Source organism: Equus asinus, chromosome 2, assembly GCF_041296235.1.
Source record: "Equus asinus isolate D_3611 breed Donkey chromosome 2, EquAss-T2T_v2, whole genome shotgun sequence".
Classification (NCBI taxonomy): Eukaryota; Metazoa; Chordata; class Mammalia; order Perissodactyla; family Equidae; genus Equus; species Equus asinus.
The window spans coordinates 19,589,247-19,605,596 of record NC_091791.1 but is presented as its reverse complement, the minus strand read 5'-3'; positions in this window follow the sequence as shown (position 1 = coordinate 19,605,596).

Below are 16,350 nucleotides of genomic sequence, written 5' to 3'. Positions count from 1 at the left end.
AGGAGCCTTTTGTGGCGAGGAACAGCCCGAGGGACAGGGCCCCTATTTTGGAAGTGACCCTGACCCAGGAGCATTTTGTCAGGTCATGGGTCTCAAATCATGTCTTGCAAAGCAGTTCTCTGTGCCTAAGACTCTCCACCTGCAGAAATAGAGTTTTGCCATGTCTTTGTTCCTCATTTCTCATACCCCACCCGGAACAATCTCTGCTGAATCCACTTTAAAAACATCCAAGACTCTGTTGTTCCTTCTGCCATTTATAATGAACAAGATTTCTTTATTCTGTGTGTTATCAAGGAAAGCTTCTGGCTTTGTGTCCCCAAGGTGAGGCAAATCTCAACGAAACAATTCTCGGTGAAGGTCCCATCCAAGCTCATTAGAAGTAGAAAGCAAGGATGCAAAAGCAAACTCTCTTATTTACCCGCTGTGTGTCATCTTTTATTCCATTCCCATCCCCCTTTTTTCATTTCCACATTTGCTCAGATTCTTTATATTTGTTTCCCAAGGTTCCTTTATTTGCCTCCAGAGTTTGAAATCAAATCTGCCTGCTGCACAAGAAGGACACTGATGTATGCAGCAAATCACATTACAGTCACTTCAAATAGGGTCTGCCAGGCTTCTCAGAATAATGCACAGAATCTTCCCATGTTGGAAAAAAACATTTCAGTCGGAAGAAAATACTGTGCCGAAAATCAAAATGATTTCACATCACAAAAGCAGCCTTCCTCTTACTGGAGGCAAGTTACAGACTTTTAGATGTCCTAGTGCAAAATGCTCAACTCAAGGCCTTTCTCTGCTTTCAAGGGCAGCCTCACATGGACCAGCTGACTTTATGTTGTAGGTTGTATTTCCTCCCATATGGAGTCCTCCACTTTTGGCAAGAGCCCTTCAACAAGAGATTGACATATTGTATTCACTGTGTCAGGTACATAATTTTTTAATGAATTAACACATACATTTCTCAAAACACCCAGTAAGGTAAACATTATTCCCATTTTACAGAGGAAGAAACTAAGGCTTTGATCCTTCACCCCCTGCAAAGTCCTAGAGGTAGTTGGTGGCAGAACCAAGTCTTGAATGCAGGCTTTATACCCCAGCATCAGAGTTCTTTCCACTGCTCCATACCCAGGGCTTTGGCATCCAGGACTTTCCCTGAAGATCATGATACATCCCTTCAGTTTGCAAATTATCTCTTTAGGACAGATGACACAATAAGAAACTAGGATATCAGGTCAGTTTTGACACATGTTATTTCCCTTAGGAAGACCAACCTCCAGAATCCAGTTATCTGTTAAGTGCCTACAAAGGGCCAGGTATTTTTCCAGGCCCTGGGCTTCCAGCAGAGAGAAAAACAAATTCCCTCCCTTAATGGAGCCTCCATTCTAAGAAGCAAGTAAGGAATGAACCCTCTTCTTGATGGATCTTGTAGAGGGGAAGGTTTATCACATCAGGACTAAACAGCATACTGCAATAGTCTTATTTATTTAATATACATTAGTGTATATAGCACTTTTTCTGTGCTCCATGCTGTTATAAGCACTTCACAAATAATAGTCCATTTAATTATCATAACAACGCTCTCAGGCAGACACTGTTGTTATCTTCATTTCAGAGATGAGGCAACTGAGATACAGAGCAGTGAAGTAACTTGCCCCCAGGGCCACAGCTCTAAGGGGCGGGGCCAGGCTTCTAACCCAAGCTCCAGAAGCCATGCTCTAACCACTTTGCAGTGCTGCCTGTGGTGACTTGGGGTTGACTAGAAGGCATTCTGCATAGCGTGGCTTCGGAGTAGCATCCCTGCCAATCATGTCTGTTAACCGTCATCATAGTTTGAATGTGTCGAGCATTTTACACTATTTGATATCATGGGAAGTCACTGCCATGAATGACATTGCCCAAGCTTGTGGCCAACAGCTTATCTTACTTAGCACTTGCTAACAGTCAGGTGCTGTACCAAGAATTCCCCGTGGAAACTCCAATTTAATACTCACATCCACCACCCTGGGAAATAGACGAGCAGTCCTCCTATTTGAAAGATAGGGCAACTGGGATCCAGGGAGCTGGGGCAGAGACTGCTGATTGCTTTCCCCTCCCTGCACCCAACACACACCCCCCCAGATACCTTTCTTTTCCTCTTCTCTAGAAATACCTGTTTGGCTGGGTACATGGCCCCGATAGCAGCACCCACAGCCAGGTCAGTAGGTTCTAGATGATGATGTGTGAGCAGAAGTGATGAGTGTGACTTCCGGGTCATAAAATAAAGGGAAGGTGCCCTTTTCCTCCTCTTTCCCTCCACCTGTGGCTGACGTTTGCGCATGGTGGCGGGCCATCTTTGACCATGCAGACGAAGGCAGGGTTGACAGAGGAACAAGACGGAAGGAGCTCATTCTCCAGTGTAGTCAAGCCACCATACCAACCCTGGACTCCCAACCCAGATTGTCATGTAAGGGATAGTTATAACGTCCACCTTGTTTAAGCCCACTGTATTTGGGACCTCTGGTCCCAGCAGCCTAGCCTATGTTTCCAAAACTGTGCCCAAGGCCACCCAGCTGTGAGCAGCAGAGCTAAGATCTAGATCTAAGACCCAGGCTGTCTCATATTTACTTTGACCTAGAAACCTTTCTGTCCCTTACAGCCACATCACACTGGACAGTTAGTTGTGATGGTAGGATCAAAGTTATAGTCATGAGATGATCCATACCTCGGAGGGGAGCGGCACACAGATTATGTGATGCAGCACCCTTCCTTTCTAGCCCAACTCCTCCCCAACCCCTTTCCACGTTGGCTCCCTCATGCCCTGCCCTTACCATCTGGCGTGACAGGAAAGGGGCAGTTCTCTAAGCCAAGCTGTACCTAGCAAGGTCATGGCATCCACGAAGGGTTAAGAGCCTCTAGTACGCTTGATTTCAAACAACGCTACAAGAGCTACAGGCTCTTCAAGAACCTGAAACACCCCAAACTTTGAGTGAGACATTTCACATAAATCTTCACGGAAATTTGCAAGTTTTAATTTTGAGCTTGAACATGGCTTCTCATTAATATGTAAGCAATATAAAATACAAATAACAGTATGCATATAGCCACCACAAAATAGCATTCAAATGTTAAAGATTGAAAAACAAAGACTGATAAATGAATGATAAAATGCTTGTGATATGATGTGAAGAGAACAGAGGAACGCTGTAGTAATGGCATGGAGAACCCAAAAGAACTAAATTCTCGTTGAGAGTGATGATTTAGTTTCAGCCAAAAAACATCACCTGACATTATAAATACAAATAAAACTGCAAACTCAACAAAATTCAAATAACATAAAATGCGATAGTTTAATGTGTAAAAGCGATGAGATTTTATAGCTGTCTAGGAAATATGAAAGGGTTTATACAAAGTTGTATGTATATATATATTTCAGTAATTTATAGTAAAAATACTTGTGTCAGCATTGGAGGTCATCAAGTTTGGGAAATCTAATATTTCAGGTGAACCATATAACACAGCAGCTGTGAACAATTCCTAGAAAAGGTTTAAACCCATTCTCATTATTACATTGGAAATCATCTGGCCTAACTTTGGCCTTGGAACATCAATATCCTACTCTGAGATATTAGATAGATATACATCTGCCTTATTGTTAAGTGGAAGTATTCAAGTCATTGCTGTCAGACCACAAGTGGGCAATGCCCATCTGTGGCTTTCCCAGATTTCTTGTTCCAAGTAATTTGACGTGAGAATCAACATCTTGTTTCATCCTTTTCAGTTAGGTATGAAATTGTTTCCTCTGGTAATTAACATGTGGGACATAAAAGGAAATTAACTGATGACTCTGAAACATCGATTCACTGCATTAAATCAATCTTCCTACCAGAAAGAAAGCCATTGCCATTAGCTTGGGACTCATTTTTGCTGGTGCTCAGTTACTATGCTTGAATGGATTAGGCCAATTAAATAGATTCAAAGACACAATCACACCAAGGCTACAGATCCATGGTAATCAAATTTAAGTCACAGATTGGCTTCTTGGCCTGCAATGAATAAGAAATAAGGTGGAACAAGCACTAAAAATGATACAGAAGTGGCTAGAATCTCAGATGAATCTGAAAGAAACATACTGACTTCCTTCTTAGGAGAATTTCCCTCTCTTGTGTACACAATCCTTTAACACTACAACTTAACTTTCTAGATCTTCTCCATCTAAAAGATACTGCCACCCTTACCCTCCCTCCCCTTTCTATCCCTCCCCAGTATCCCCACTTCCTTTCAAGGGAGGCTCCGTGTGGCTGGTATTGCCCATGAGGGCTGATGTGGGCCAAGCTCCCCAAACGTAACACCTTCCCTCTGATGCCAGACTCCCCAGCCCACATCACCAGTCCCAACAGGATTCTACACAGTTCACTTTCAATGCCCTCCCAAAGCCCCTATCTCCCTCATTCTCCACTAAACTGCAAATCCCATGCAGGGCTGGACTCTCTCTGTTTCCCCAGCATGCTAGGTCTTCATTAAATGTTGGCTGAGTTATTTTACCATCTCCCATCTTGGAGCCCCCTGCCAAAAGCACCACCTTGTAGGCAGAAAAGGGTACTCTGTCATGTCTGTTTGTGGGGCCAGGAAAGGTAGAGTTCCTTCTGCCAGTGTATATTTTGGTCCTTTTTGTGGAAAGATGGCTTTCAACGATGTTAAATGGGATAGTATAGTGCTATATTTAATATTTAAGTGCTATATACTTAATACACATTAGGTATTTTGTGAGCTAGACCTGGGATCTAACCACCCTTTATAACATTCATTCCACGAAGAAATATGTTCCCAAAGGTGATCAGATACATGTATTAGTTTCCTGTGGCTGCTATAACAAAATACTACGAACTAGGTGGCTTTAGAAAAACCAGAAATGTATTCTCTTACGATTCTGGAGGCCATAATTCTGAAATTTCAGTGTCAACACGGCCACACTCCCTCTGAAGGCTCTAGATGAGAACACTTCCTTGCCTCTTCCAGTTTCTTGTGGCTCCTGGCACTCCCCATGGCTTATGACAACCTAGCTCTAACATCTGCCTCTGTCTTTACATGACCTTCCCTGCATCTCTGAGGCCGAATCTCAGGTGGATCTAGGCCCACCTTAATCCAGTATGACCTCATCTCACCTTGATTACAACAGCAAAGACCCTTTTCCAAATAAGGTCACATTCACAGGTGCCAGGGTTTAGGACCTGAACATACTTAGCAGAGAAGAAGGAAACATAATTCAACCCACCACAGCATGATAGTACCAAAATCCTAGTCTGGCTACACTGCACGTTAAATTAACCATTCTGGGTTAGCCTGGGAACCTCACCATTGCCCATAACATGGAAACTTGGAACACACTTTGCCATTAGTGTAAATTTACTACCTAACTTTTAAAATGCAACATTTCAAATAATCAAGGATGTATAGAAGGATATTCAACAGAACATTTGTAATAGTAAAAAAGTGGGAAAACCCAAATATCCAAAATATAGGTTTGGTTAAGTTGTGTTAAGACTATACTACTGTATAGCTATATTATATAGATTGTTATTATATATTGTATAGCTATGTTAAAGCTATACATTGAATACTATTCAACCAATAAAATGATGTGGTAAAGTATATTTGATATGAAAATATATTTATACTATATTGCCATAAAAAACCACACATATATACATATATATATATATAACTATATAGAGGTTTTAAATCATACATTTATACAGATAAATATATAGCTATATAATCTCTATATAACTATATATATATACATATGTGTGTGTGTATATATATAAATGTATAACAGCCCTGACTATATTTCTAGTATAGATAGTATCTAATTTACAAGCTAGCTTCAATATATTCTCTGTAAAATTTTATATAAAAACAAACTGCTTGTTTTAAAAGCAACATACATTCATCACAAAATAATAAGCAAAAATAGACAAGCAAAATATTAAAATTTTTAAGTACCCACGATTTCAACTCTCCAGAGCAAACAGCTGCAAGCACTGCAGTGTAAATAACCAGAGAAAATGGAGAAATGGTCTGGAAATCATACCTCAAACTAGGGCACGCTTGGTGTGTCTACTGGTAGAGATGGCCATAAGATTAGCGAAGGATCCGCCAGAGACAGTTACACTCCAGCACCCAGGAATAGGGGACATTAAGTAATTTAACTTAAAGCACGAGGCATGGGTTCATAATAAGAAGGGGAACTCAGTCTGAAGGGAACAAATTCCTTCAGTAGGAACGAAGCTGGAGAAGCACCACACTCTCTAACATGAGTGGAAGGATTATGTGTATTTTATAGTTTCTTCTTTCGGCTTCTTTGTGTTTGCTGACTTCTTTTTTTTTCCTGAAATGAGTCAGAACCACATTTATAGAGAAAATAACAAAATAACAACTCTATCAAAAAAGTAGAACTAGAGGCTGGTCCAGTGGCACAGTCGTCAAATTCACACTCTCCACTTCAGCAGCCCGGGGTTTGCAGATTCGGATCACAGGCATGAACTTAGCACTGCTTGTCAAGCCACGCTGTGGCGGCATCCCACATAAAATAAAGGAAGATGGGCACAGATGTTAGCTCAGGGCCAATCTTCCACACACACACAAAAAAGTAACATTAATTACCCTTCTCCTCCCCTGCTACCTGTTTGCAGATTGGGACTAGCTCATGTTGAGGACAGTTAGCAGTCAAGGATTTGCTGTGAACCTGATCTTTGTTCCCCACAGCTCAATGGCTGGCTGCAGGCAAGATTTCTGGTGCCCGTGGGACTCCCTGCACCTGAACTAGGAATCTGGCGGGGATAAGGCAGCCTCTGAGGTCCATTTGTCCATCTAAATGCCACCAGCCTTGGCCCATAGAATCCCATCAGATTGCGTCTGGAAATGCAACAAAAATCCATCTGTTCGGGACTGGCCCAGTGGCACAGCAATTAAGTTCACACGTTCCACTTTGGCGGCCTAGGGTTCGCCAGTTCAGATCCCAGGTGCGGACATGGCACTGCTTGTCAAGCCATGATGTGGCAGGCATCCCACATATAAAGTAGAGGAAGATGGGCATGGATGTTAGCTCAGGGCCAGTCTTCCTCAGCAAAAAGAGGAAGATTGGCAGGAGATATTAGCTCAGGGCTAATCTTCCTCAAAAAAAAATCGATCTGTTCAACACAAATCACATAATTATAACTGTATTGTGGCTCAGAAACTGGCCAAGCCCCTGAGAAGGGAAAAACATTTATTGAATGTGTACTACGTATTCTCTCATTTCCTCATTCCATTCTCACAACAACTCTGGTACACTTGTCCCACTGTTCAGATGGGGAAATTGAAGATCAGAGAGGTTAGGAAACTTGCCCACAGTCACGCAGTCCAGATGCGGCAGGGACAAGATTCACATCCAGGTAGATCTGACTCCAGAGCTTGAGTCCCTCTGCTACCCCCACTCGACAGCCTTGTTCTGGAGATGAATATTCCCCTAGCTGTCATCTTCTCTCTCACCAGTCCTCTCTCCCTCCCTCTTTCCTGTTCATTCTATGAAGTGGCTTGCCCTTGTCTTTCATCCTAAGAGGTTCTTTGCCAACATCTTCTGGCAAAGATTTCCTACATCAATAAACTGAGGAAGGCACTTCTAACCCTTTGCTGTTCTGATTTCCAATAAATGCTTCCTGTGTATTCAAGACGAGGCAAAAAGAATCGACACCGGTCTATAGCGCGTGGCCTTAAAACCTCAGTAGTTCAGCCCAGGTAATCACCTCACCAGTGGGGGCTTGTCTACCCAACAATGACAAGTTCATTTGCTTTTTCATGTTCAGATGCCATTCTTTTTCAGTTCATTATTTTTTCTTTGCCTCCTTCTATTTTCAGAATTTGTCTCCTGCCCATTTAATTGCTTTTAAAAAATGTTCATTTTTTTTTTCTGCCCTGTAACTGTCCTCTGAAGATAACAACCAATAATTGCATTCTTTAGTCACATGAAATTTGCTATTTAAAAATAAGCTTCTGATCGGACAGGGTCTTCAGAACATTATGACTAATCTACAGACAATGTAATAGCAAACACGGCGATCCTCTCGTTTCTAAATGCTGTTTCATTAATAGGATTCATGTCTCGAGTCCATAATATTCTCAGGTCTACTTTACAGGCTGAACAAATAAAATTCAAAATCATGTTGAAGAAAAGAGAAGCTTTGAAAATGAGAGTCTGTTGGAAATAGGAGACCTTCCTCAGGCAGCCCCACGATCCTGGTGCACGACATTGCCCTTCTGAACGCACTTCAGAAGGCACGGGTGTACCCTATTCGGAAGAACCCATAGGGTGTTTATTTTTCCTTGCAACAAAAATAAAGCCAAGCTCTTCTTTCTAACTTGATGCATTGTGGGCGTAATAGAAAAAAATCAGTAAGAAACTAGAAAAAATATCTCTTGTATAAACAGAAAGATTTTTGTTCTAGCTCTTTCTCAAATATTTTTTTAGTCAGAGGTAAAAGAAAAAAAAATTGCAAAGGGGGAGGGTAGGAAAAGGGGAAATGGCCAGAAATGGGTCTAAATTTCAAAGGCAGAGAAAGTTGCAAGGGTTAGGGGAAAACGTTCACACTCATGTGGCCCCATCACCTGGAATTCACGTGGAGGCCTCACACCCTCCCTTCCAGGTGTGTTAGGGAGCTGACAGCATCAAGGGCGGCCCAGGACACCTCTTTCCAGGGCTGTGCGAGAGTAGGGTGTGCTGCAGCCACCTTGTACTGGCTCCCAAGAGCCTACTGTTAAATTTTTAGGAATTTTGGGAATTAGTTGACATCACATTGGTAGCTTGAAATCCACCATGTGGGAGTGTTTCCAAAGAAAGTAGCAAATGCAACAAATCAGGACTTTTTTTGCCCCTGAGAGAGCCAATTGTTAAACATTCACCAGCACACCACTGCTTCTTCCCGTCTTCCTGTGGGCTCACCTTGGGAGATGTCCAGGCCTGCTGAGCATCACTGAGGCACACTGACAATGAAAGAAGAAAAGCAGTCACCACCTTCCAGAAGTTTTCCACTAATACACAGATGAGGCTGTATAAAGACCAGGGCCACATCTAAATACTTTCCGGAGGGGTCAGGATGAAGCAGGCCTGCCTGGGAGACTACTCCCAGGAGCCAGAGCTTTTTAGCGTCCTCAGTACTTGCCCTTCCCCACTCTGCTCTGAAACACAGGTGTTGCCTCTCAATGGAGGCGGCATGTCCTAAGGTCCAAAGGTATCACTTTCACCCACTGGTGAGTTTCTCACAGGCCCCAAGCCCCAGAGCCCTGGTTTTCCTATCTAGTCCTGCTCTTCTCTGCACCCCCTGCAAAGCAGGCTCTGCCATCTCAGGCCACTCGCCAATCATCTCCAGTCCCACTGGTGACACACCCAGAGGAGCAGCCTCAACTAAGGAAGTGCAGCTGAGACCAACCCCTTTTGTCCACCTCTGTATACCCAACAACTAGCACAGTGCTGGGTACTTAGTAAGTGCACAATAAAAACTTATTGAATGAATGAATGAGTTTAATAGGCTAATCTCCTCATTGCTGACAGCAGAGAATCTTGATTAGGGGTGGTAATTGAAGAAATTCAGGACAAGGCACCCAGAAACCTGGATTCTATATCAGTCTTGGCAATTAACTTGCTTGTATAAATCCCTTAACTTTTTTGGATTTCGTCTCTTCATCTAAGAAATAGCACCTGGCTTCTAGCATTTTTATACTGATACTGCCACTCAACAGCAGACAAATCTAAGCAAATTGTTTAAACTTTCCAAGCCTCAATTTTCCCAACTTTAAATGATGATAACACAACCTATGTCCACTTAAACTCTCATTGTGGGGATTAAAATATATGTGAAGCCAATAGAATATAGAATGAATATAAAGAATACAGCATATAAAATGAGTATTCCATAAATTATTTATGGCTTCCATTTCTCTCTTCTAGGCTGAAGAGTTCATGATTCCACCAGCGCCAGAGATTTCTCTGTATATGAACAGGACAGGTGCTGGCTTCAAAATGTTTCCCTGGACAGTGGTTAGGACAGGCTGACATGGAAACTTATTTCTTTATTCCATTTCAGATCTCACCAGTGAGAACAACATAAGGATCTTCCTCTATAGTTAAAAAGAAATTAGACTCAAGTTCAAACTCTGGATCCCCACCTGACAGCCTCTTGTATCACTTAGGATTCAGCTAGAAATAATAGAAAACCCAAATGAGCATTGCTAAAACAATAAAGGGATGTATTACCTCCCTAGTAAATGTCAAGTGGTAGACTACCACAGAGCTAGTTAATTTAGCAGATAACACCACCAGGCAACACCCAGATTTCTTATCTCTTCCTATAGCAGGTTCTCCTGGAGACTTGGGACTCATTTCACTCCTTGTCCCAAAATGGCAGCCGCAGTTCCATGCATCTTGTGTAGGTATGATAACATCCAGTAGAAGAAAAAGGACCACTTCTTCTGTACACATCTCTTATGAAGAGCACAAAAATTCCCCAAAAGTTTCCCAGCAAAATTCCCCGTATGTCTCATTGACCAGAGCTGAGTCACAAGGCCACCTTTAAAGCACTAATTGTCAAGAGTATGGGACCATTATCCTTGGCTTAGACTCATCCAAATTTGTCCGAGTCACTTCGGGGAGGTTGGAACAAATCCAGACCTCTGGCAGCATGAAACATGGGGACAATAGGTGTAGGATAGGTAACCTACATCATTCGGTGAGCCCTTCCCACTCCTACAACACCCCCTGCCCTGCAACACACACACACACACACACACACACACACACCCCTATTCACACACACACACAGCTGTAGCAAGGAAGATCCAAATCATGTGATCATCTGACCTGATGGTATTGTTAATAACAAAAGCAAAGATGAAAGTAGTATTTGTTGAGCATTTTCCATGTGCTGTCCAGTATTCTAAAGCAACTTACACACCTAATTCTCACGGTAACCCCATGAGATAGGTTTTCGTACCCATTTTATGGATGATAAAACTGAGTCACACAGAAGCCAAAGCAGGCAGCCAATATTTGGCAGAACTGGATTTGAACTCAGATTTGACTTACACTGAACAATCTTTCTACCATACCAAGCTATCTGATGAATGAGCAACTAGAAGTGACAAATACATTTTTTTGGACTAACTGCTATAGAAAGGGCAAGTGCTCAGCCTCTAGGCTTGCTTGCCCCAGGCTCACTCTGAATCCTGCCAATCAATTGAGCTATTTTTACAATAAAAGATAAACAGCATTGAGAGCCACATCCTGCTTCTGCCCTTTCTTCTCTGGTTGCTATTTCAGACTTTTCTTCTATCCATGCCGTTTTTAATATATTCTTCTGTCTTGCTAATGATAGGAAACTTGCTGCTGCATGGTTCCATAAAACATTATCTCATTATCTCGTTTTGCCTCTCACTGTAAAGTACTTTGTAGCATTGACAGTGGTGTATGAAAAAAATTAATTTTGTTAAATTAATGGAGAGTGTCATGACCGCTCAGTTATGACTCGGATGCATTTGTAGAGGGGGTTATATGCATCAAAGCTTGTCCTTTACTTTGCCACTTTTCCTCCCACTTGCACCCACCATCTTTCTCCAGGAAGGATGAGGTAATTCTAAATGACATGCATTAAAGAAATATTGTTACCGCCAGCAACCTGGGAAATCTCAAATGCAAAGCATGACTTAATATGGCCAATCGACAAATTGCAGAGCCAATCCAGTTATCTCCACCATCTTTCTAAGAGATACAAATGCTAGACCCGAATACATCAAGTTGTAATTCATAGCAGTCCTTAAGATTATCCACGTGAATGATCAGTTCTCTCCTAGTCCTTCAGTTTATATAAAAAAAAAAAAATTTTCTAAAGTTGTTCACCATTCCAAAATGTCTGCTTTCCCTTTTCTACAAAGTCTACTCATTCTTCCAGGTCTTTCTCAAGTGCCTTTTACAATAAGTTTTCTCCTTTAATTCAAGCTCACAGAACTCTCCTGTCTCTCAGTTTATTTATTCACTGGTTCACCACATATTTATTGAGCATTGAGATATGCACAGCTCTGTTCTAGGCGCTGGAGATGCCATGGAGAAAAAGACAGGCCGGTCCCTCCCCACCTGGAACACATTGTATCTGTACCACACGTTTACCACCCGACTAGTGGCTCCCCTGCCCCACCCTCCCAAAAAACTAGGATCTCTCCTGAGAAAGCAGCTGCTCAGCTCAATGAGTTTAACCCTAGCCTAAGATGTATAACATCCATCTTATTTTAGCTTCTATAAATGAAATAAATATTTCCACATTAGGTAATGCTGGTATTCCCATAAGGCTGCCCTAGATATGTACACTCCATTTTAGAATTCCTCCAGACGATCTCCCGTTTGCTCCTTCAGGTAGTTCTTGGTCTTAGCTTTTCTGGACACCCTAATTCTCTGCTTTGGCCTTCATAACTCAACTCCAACTCAGGCCAAATATTCATTGAGTACCTGCTATGCATCAGGCATTGTGCTTAGGGTTCTATATACACAATGCCTAGTTTTCACAACAGCTTACAAAGGTGATGATGCTATCTCTGTTTTACAGAGGAGGAAACTGAGGCTCATCAAATTAAGGAACTTATCCCCAGGTCAGCCCACTCATAGGTGGCAGCACCAGGAATTTGAACCCATGTCTGTGATGCTGGCATTCTATTATTCCATATAACCTCAATCTCTCCCTACTTCTTCACATGCAAAATGAGAAAAATAATCCCCACTGTAACCTTCTCACAAGATTGTTATGATTATCAAGTAAGAATTTTGAATGAAAAGGATACTAATAACTCATGTCTCCTGCCTTCTGAGTTCTAGTTGGTAGAGACAAATACCGAAAGCCAAATGGAGAGCAATGGATTAGCTTTGTTAACCATCATCTGGTAACTAGGGTCCCCTAGTGAAAAGGCATTGCAGAATGTTGCTTGGACCCAAGGCCAAAATGGAGGATTCTTACTAATGCTCATCCCCGAATCTAGGCTAGATATCTGACTGTGGTAAAGTAAACTCTGCAGAAATACTCTGAGTACATGTCAAAGGCCAGATCAGCCTGCCTCTAAGACCCAGACCCCAGCAGAACCAGAACCCAGGAGAATTAGGATGGACTTTGTTCCTGTTCAGTGCAGTGACTAGGCACTTGGAGGGGAAAATGTGATCCAACAGAAATCAAGTTCTCTACGATCAACTGGACACTCATTCTCCTTTCAGGAAGGTGAGTAGGGAATGGAGAAATTGTCCCCTCTAGCATTTTACTGTCATTTGGAGGAAAGCAGAGAACGCTTCCAGTAGAAGCATAAGGAGAGGAAATTAGAGTTCCTAACCATAAGGATATTGTAAGATAGAAAGTGCCACACAAATGTTTAAGCTGTCATTTTCATATCACTTTTTCATCACTGTTTCTATTGCACTGTACACACTTTTATATCATATTGCTAGATAATCAGGTATTTTTTATCTCACTCTCCTATCAGACTAAATTCCTTCATATAAAAAATCATTTTTTAATTTAACCTGAAATACCCATGTCTAATACCACGTTTATCGCATAGACATGACATCATTGAGTACCTGCTACACGACAGGCATTGTGCTTAGGGTTCTATATACACAATGCCTAGTTTTCACAACAGCTTACAAAGGTGATGATGCTATCTCTGTTTTACAGAGGAGGAAACTGAGGCTCATCAGATTAAGGAACTTATCCCCAGGTCAGCCCACTCATAGGTGGCAGCACCAGGAATTTGAACCCACGTCTGTGATGCTGGCATTCTATTATTCCATATAACCTCAATCTCTGCCTACTTCTTCACATGCAAAATGAGAAAAATAGATATAGGCATGAAATAAACATCTGTCCAGTCAATGAATTGAATGGAGTCAATTGGTATATAAATGCCAAAACTCCATGGAATTGATGGTTTTCCAATTACAAAGAATATTCATATTGATGCATCATTTTGCATTTCTTTTATCTTCTCTGTTTACCCACCTGCTAACAGGTTAAACTAGATCCATACCTGTTTCTTTAAATTGTTTTATAATTCCCAGTCAATGTAATAGGTTCATATTTCACAAAATTGGGTTCATAAATTTATGGTTCATTTAATTATGCTCTTATTCAAAAAAGAAAAAGAATTTAAGAAAGCATACAATATAGGAAAACAAAAATCCATTAAAAAGTAAGTAAGAAAAATGGAGGCAAAGCCACCAATAAATTTTTACCTTTCTTATAATGTTCTCGTGGGAAGCACTCATCTGTCTGCCTTAGTGTCAAGATGGCATGGCAAACAACTTTTCAAGAAGAACATTTCACAATTTATTCATAAACAACCCGGTAACTTCTCAAAACAAGCTCAGACAATGTTGACAGAAGCTGGTAGCGAGTAAGGTAACATGATTCAGCCCTGGTAGCTATTAACAAGTCTAGCAGACTTCGCAGGGACTCTCCAAAGACACCAGACAGAGATGTACTTAAAAATAAATCGACTTTTAGTCTGAAAGCATTAAAAAAAAGATGAGGAGACAAAGGTGAAGGCTGAAGTGGGCTGATAAAGCACTGTTCCCTTGAAGATATCCTCTCCCCTCGAGAGGCACTCCCTGCTCCTTATTTCCACCGAAGAACAGTTCTCTTGGCAGTTATGAATGGGCTCAGAGAGTATGCTCTTTTGCTTCCAGCCCCAGAATTGGAACTCATGATGATGCTGCTTAGATCACATCCCAGTGGGCAATCCCAGTTGAGAAATCTGGAAACATTACAGAAGCCAGATGAGGCATCTGACTCAGAGAGAGGCCTGTACGTGGCTGGTGTTGGTTACCGATTGTTTTCACAGTAAATGAAGGAGAGGGCCAAAAGAATCAAATCAAATGGAATCTTTTCAACTTTTTTCTTAACTTCCCAACAGTTGAGTGGGGATAAGGTATCACTGGGGCATAAGAAAAGCCAGGGAAAATTTTGGAATCTGCTTGCACATACCAGTACTTTTTGGAAAATAAGAGAAGGCAATCCAACTGCAGCCAGGACAATGCAGTCAGTACATTTAGGAAGCTTTGATCTTTTGAAATGCTGAGTAACACATTTCTGCTCAAGGGAGCAAGGGGGAAAATTACATTTACTGTCTTCTGCTCACAGAACACCCCACCTTATCCAACTACAAAACTTCTTTACAACAATCAGGCAGCATCTAAAGCAGAGGTCCATTCAACTAATTAGATTACTTTGGCTGGCCTTAACCAAAACAAACTCAAGCACTGTAATGAAAAATACACTGAACCTGGAACCAAATGTCCTGGGGTCCAGTCCACTTACTAATGGTGTAATTTTTGGCAGGCATTTAATGTCTTAGAGTCTAGTTTCCTCCTCTTTTAAATCAATTAACATTTCTACCTCCCTACAAAGCATTGGGAAGATCAAATAGGGTGATATATGGCAATGTTTCTCAACTGGGGCTACTTTCCCCCAGGGGACATTTGTCAATGTCTGAAGACATTTTTGATTTTCACAACTGCTAGGTGGAAAGGCTAGGGATGCAGCTAAACTTCCTACAATGCACAGAACAGCCCCAACCACAAAGAATTATTCAGCCTCAAAATGTCAATAAGTATCACAATTGAAAAACCCTGATGTATGTCAAGAATTATAAAGGCATAACGATTTGATTGATTAGGACTGCATTAAGCCACAAGTAACAGAAGTGGGTTAAAAAGTAAAATATTTATTTTTATCACATAATAAGTAGCTAGGATGTAAGTAGTTCAAGAACCATGCAGCTGCCCATGAGAGTCATCAAAGACTCAAGTTATCTCTATATTCCTGCTCTACTACGCTAGCATCTGACTTTTGCCCACTTGGTTGCAAAATGGCTATTACTTCTCAAGTCATTGCATCCACATTCAAGACAGGAATAGGAGGAAGGGAGTTGCTGAAAGGATCTGTGCCTATACTGGGAAATCAGCAGGAATTTTCCTCTTATGTCTCATTGGCCAGAATTATATCACATGGCCACCCTTAGGGGCAACAGAGTCTGGGTAGTCTTTTAGCTGGGTAAATTGCTACTCAAACAAAATCTATTGGTAATGGAGAAAGCAAGATTAGCTAGTGGGTAGGCAGCTAAAAATGTCTGCCAGAGAAATTATAATCACCATCGTCATCATCATAATGGAGAAGCAGGATACTGAGGTATATAAAAGAATAGAATCTGGTCAGGAAGATGGAGATTTATAGCCCTGGTTCCACCATTTGTGTATTAGTGAGCTGCTTAATCTCCAAGCCCTGGTTACCTCACCTAGAAAATAGAGGTAAC